Below are 5,896 nucleotides of genomic sequence, written 5' to 3'. Positions count from 1 at the left end.
CAGAATTGTTGTCTGAAGGCCAGGAAAGATGCAAAGGGAAAATATGGCAATGCCATATTGGTCCACTTTATTGGTAAATGGCCTGTATTTGTAAAGCGCTTTACTAGTCCCTAAGGACCCTAAAGCGCTTTACACAGCCAGTCATCCACCCATTCACACACACGTTCACACACTGGTGATGGCAAGCTACATTGTAGCCACAGCCACCCTGGGGCGCACTGACAGAGGCGAGGCTGCCGGACACTGGCGCCACCAGGCCCTCTGACCACCACCAGTAGGCAACGGGTGAAGTGTCTTGCCCAAGGACACAACGACCAATATTGACCAATATTTCAGGCCAGGGTCTTACTGTGTGGAGTTTGCATCATGTTCTCCTCGTGTTTGCGTGCGTTCTCCCCGGGTACTCCGGCTTCCTCCTATAGGAAGTCCAAAGACATGTATACAGTCCAAAGACATGTACTTAGTGGGGTTAGAGTAACTGGAAACACTAAATTGCCCATAGGTATGAACGCATGAGTGAAATTGGTTCTCTGTCTCTGTGTTAGCCCTGTGACAGACTGGCAGCCTGTCTAGGGTGTACCCTGCCTCTTGTGCTAAAACAGCTGGGATAGGCTCCAGCGCCCACTGCGATCCTGAAGAGATAAGTGGAAGTGAATGGATGGATGGTATTCTGTAATCTGTAGTGGAGTACATTTAATTAACCTTCCCAACACTGAACAACAGCCTGAAGAGCTTTAATGCTCAATTCTAACCCTACTATCCAAATGTCACAGCAAAAATCGAGACTCTCCAAACCAGCAATGTTTTTTTTTTTTTCAAATTTTCTTGTCTAATTTTGATGAGTTTGTGCTAATCTTAGCCTCAGTTTCCTATTCTTAGCTGACAGGAGTGGCACCTATGATTTTCTCCTGCTGTAGTTCATGTGTTTCAAGGTTTGATGTGTCGTGAGTCCAGAGCTCCTTTTCTATGTGCTCAAATTGTTGTCATAAATATTTTGTACTTGCAAATCAGGATTTGTGTGTGTGTGTGTGTGTGTGTGTGTGTGTGTGTGTGTGTGTGTGTGTGTGTGTAAAAGATTTGTGTGTGGACTTACTGTAACTTGAAACTTGAGTGCAGAGTTTCACACGTATTTTTTTGGCTAAGTCCACACACAAATCTTTTTTTATGCACACACAAATTCTTTTTACACATACAAATCCTGATTTACAAGTACAAAATATTTATGACCACAATTTGAGCCCATACTTTTCTGCATCCTTTGGTTGTAACGCTGGTTGAGTTGCTGTTTCCTTCCTATCAGCTCAAAGCAGTCTGGCCATTCTCCTCTAATCCCTGCCATCATTTAGACTTTTTTGTGCAGCTCACTGGTATTATCTCTCTTCCAGACCTTTTTCTGTAAGCACTAGAGATGGTTGTGTGGGGAAAATCCAAGTATATAAGCATTTTCTGAAATACAGATTGGCACCAACAACCATGACAGGTTCATTAAAATCACCTTTGATCACCATTCAACCACTCAGTTTTGTCTTCAGGGAGTTGTCTTGACCATGTCAATGAGCTGCTGCCATGTAATTATACCCTATCAGCAAAGTTTTAGTTTATTATCCTTCTTTATCCTTTCTGTCAGTGCGCCCCAGGGTGGCTGTGGCTACAATGTAGCTTGCCATCACCAGTGTGTGAATGTGTGTGTGAATGGGTGGATGACTGGATATGTAAAGCGCTTTGGGGTCTTTAGGGAGTAGTAAAGCGCTATATAAATACAGGCCATTTACCATTTTACCATTTAATTGCATATTTTGAAATAGATTTTTATGGTTTTTTTTAATCTAACAAACTGTGATCATTACTTTTGCTGTAACCATAAATCTTTATTTTTATTTTTCCTCTTTGTTTTTGTGAGCAAATCAGGTGCATTGCAAAAGGTTAATTTTCTAGGACAAGGAAAGAATGGATGAAAATGTATTCCTCTGGTTGTCCAGTTCTACCCTATAACCTATAACTACAGCAAAAGATTATTTTAGGTTTAGAGCTATTTAAACCAAATGATTACTTTTACTTTTACTGTTTTCCACCAGTAACATTTAATGTTTAAGTGTGTATAACAAAGACAAAAGATAATTACGATTCATGTAGGAGCTGTGTATATTTCCAAACACTATAGGAAAATATTCTGGTAGCGCTTTCTATTACAGATCAGTAAAAAAGAAGTTATAGTAGGGAAACAAGGGGGAAATAAGAACGTAATAATGTGGTAATTTCTAAGTTATAACTATGCATTTACCCAAGGGCGTAGATTTGGCATGGACGGCAGGGACATGTCCCCACCAATATCCTGCGATTATTGAATTGTCCCCACCAATAATTTGATCTCTTCGAGTAAAGAACAACAATCCCGATAGTAAGAAAAAAAACAGATCTGTCAACATCATTCACCCAGCGGTGCAGAAAGAGTTAAATTACGCCCTCTACTGGAGTCCTACGTCATGTGACAAATATGGCCAGTGTGATTGGCTGTGCCTTTCAGGGAGCTCTGTTTAATTCTAGCAGCGGCGATGACCTGCAGGGAGGAGAGGAGGACGGCAGCAAAGAGGAAGAACCTGGATATAAGAAAGTATTTTTCAAAGAAACCTGTAAGTCACTTAAACTCAAGTTCACTCATGAAATGTGTCCGTCACAATAACGTTACAGGCTATGTTAGGCTTTGGCCCACATCAGTCTAAAACTGTATGTAACCATGAATGACGTGTTTTGGAAACTAACTGCACAAAAGGCAGCACTATTAGTTCTCTCAGTCTCAGAGCAGCATTTCTAATTTTGATTGGAACTGTCAGAGAAATCAGCAGCCTTGAGCAAGCCAGGATATTAGTTTACAGAGGCTGTTAAAATTATATGTCTAACGTTAAAATGTTGGTGACACAATAATTTCATCCTAATGGCACCGACGTATTCATAGGGTTAATTTTTGAGACAATATATTATGAGCTAGTCATGATTTTACAAATATTCCACCTTGTAGTGCAGTTTGCACAAATTGTTTTAAAAATGCACTCAGCCTACAAACATTACAGATGAGTCAAGATCTGCACAAATTGACAGAATAGGCTGATGATTTGGTGCTATGATTAACTAGTATTTATTATCATGACAATTGTTAGGCTGCTGATGTAAACTGATTCAATATGGTATGTTTGACAAAGAATCTGAATTGACATGTCTCACTTTTTATATGGCACGAATCAATGTGTTATTTTATCAGGTGGCAATATGTCCTAGTGCAGTCAGAGGGGAAGAGCCAGGGCCAAAGGTGAGGCACATCAAGCACAGAATAATAATTGTAATCTGAGGATAAAACGCAGGTACTGAGGCCAAAAGAAGCTTCAGTGCTCTCAGAAGACTAACATGGGTAAGGGTTAACAGTGACTCAAATGAGATTAAACAATGCTGCTGTATGTCGACCAGGAGAGACTGGACAGTATAGATGTAAAACCAATATGCCAGCAGTTTCTCAGTTAACGAGAGGAGAAGGCATGTGTTTGGCTCCTTCACATAGAGGACGTTGAGTTGTTGTGTGGGACATGTAGTCCATGTCTGTTGCTGTAACAGTAGTTCATGTTTAGAATAAAACATCCCAGCTCACTGACTTGATCGGGGCAGTAGTGCCTAAAGTGTTGCATAATTTTGCCGAGAGATCTTTTACTTTGTGGTAATCTTAGATGAGTAGTTTTATGGACAAAAAACAGCAGGTCACTGAGTGTTCCCTTAGTGCTAATGTATAAGAAATGTTGGTGTAGTATAACTGAAGTAATGTTGTTGAGTCCTTAAAGTCATATTCTTTAATTGTCATGACTGTATTTTAAGCTATTTTTATTTTAGCATGATACCTGATTTATACGGAATATGACTGAAGTAAACTAAAGTCTAAAATACTTAGTCATTTGTTTAATAGTAATTTAACATTATATAATTCACATATAAAACTATGAATTGTAATTTTAAATGGTTTAAAAACATGCAGAATAGCATATGTAGGCAAGTATATTTCTCCTTTTTTATCAAGAAGCAAAGACAAAAAGGACAAAAATAAGAAACAGGGCAGGGTTCAGTGGTTGAATCATCCGTCCCCACCAATGCCAAAACCAAATCTACGCCCTTGCATTTACCACAGTAACAACCACTTAATATCCATATCAACAGAAATCACCTCAAAGAAAAGGCTGCCAGTAGATGGCAGGCTGCTCCCTACCGAATGTGCACTTTCTGTTTTATCCCTGAATAAAATCAGAGGAAGTGGGGGACCAACTGCTAGCTTTGGCACGTACAAATTCCAAAACACTTAGAAAGTTTGCTTCCTTTTTGGCTTGTCTCATAGAGCCATGGTTGCATAAACCAATGAGTTATAACAATAGATTTGGAATCAACCCATATTCTAGCTACTGCTGTAGAACTGCAAGGGAAGTAAAACATTTTTTATTCCTTTAGTTATATTTAGGAGCATGTCTCTTGTAGTTAACTTATGCCACATACTGTCAACTTACACCACTAACAGAGTAGCTAACCGTAGGTTAGTTGGTAATACTAAGAGTAGTCATAAAAACCAAAGTTGGATAAAAGTAAGGTTGTCGTGAAATAAGCTGACCATTATTGTAAATATGAATAGATGTGGTCAGTTGTACTTCTAAAAAAAATACATACATTTGCCCAAAAATTGAGCACTCCAGTTTTAAACAGTTTAGGTGAGTGGGTTCGAGGTTTGGTATTCTCGTAATATAGCTATCCACCCCCAGTATATTATGTAGTGGTTTATTTTTTAATGATAGACTAAATATTCCAATATGTTATTTTGTGCATAAAAGGAAAAAGATTAATTTATTATATAACTTTGTACACAAATTATAATGGTGCATTTTTTTTTCCAATAGAAAAGTCTGTATCTGGTAAATAGATGCTGAAAGAACAACAAATTTCATCATGCTTGCTTTAACATTGTTTTTCTTCCAAAACGTCAAATTTTTCGGTATGCAAGTGGTGCTACTCGCTGCAGGACAGGATATTTGGATGATTAGGGGTCAATGAATGATGAAGGCAGTGCAGGACACTGGTGACCAACCCTGAATTAACAAGCAGGGGAACATGAATGGCATCTTATTTTTTGTGTAGTGGACATTTTAAAAATGTGCTCCAATTATTATGTATTGTCATCCATGTATAAAATATGCTGTGAAAAAGGGTCCTCTACATGCCTATGCAAATTTAATGTATTTCTGTGTATTGTTCTGAGTCAGAAAAACAGGATCTCACCATCGACATAATCCCAGCACACATTTCCCCATTACCAATATCATCCGTGCACCATGATCAGTCACGCATCAGCATCCTGAATTTGTATTTTCTGAGAAATATGTTCAGAGCCTGCAAATCTGTGAGCAGTCTCTTGTGTCTCGCTTGTGCTGTGTGCCCAAACACTTGTGTTATTTCTAGAGTACGGCTGAATAATCTGGTAGAGCAGCCACATGGATCATTTTATTACAGATGAAAGAACTTAGACAGTTTTTCAACTCTCAGTGTTGCCACAGTGATCTTATGGACCTACAGTGGAGTTTGTGGTCTGAATATTACCTCTTAAATGTGAAAGTTCAATAATGAGAACTGAAATAGTGAAATAAACCAGTAGTACAATTATGTTCGTTACTTTAAATAGCAAGAATTAAATAAGTCATTTTAGAGACAGTATGCTGACAGTACTTACTTTAGGGTCTGCTTTTATTGCACAACAATGGCTACTTTTAAACTCTGTGATGTAAAGTGCCATCTAACCGGTCTTTCCGAAAATTGAAAAACCAGATATACAACTCAAATTTGGCCTGGTGCCAACTGCCTGTTTGCTTTCATTTTCATT

Source organism: Mchenga conophoros, linkage group LG19 (genome assembly GCF_057382185.1).
Source record: "Mchenga conophoros isolate Kocher_MC1m ecotype Shallow Benthic linkage group LG19, M_conophoros_male_GT1.1, whole genome shotgun sequence".
NCBI classification, from domain to species: Eukaryota; Metazoa; Chordata; class Actinopteri; order Cichliformes; family Cichlidae; genus Mchenga; species Mchenga conophoros.
This window is presented reverse-complemented; position numbering follows the sequence as displayed.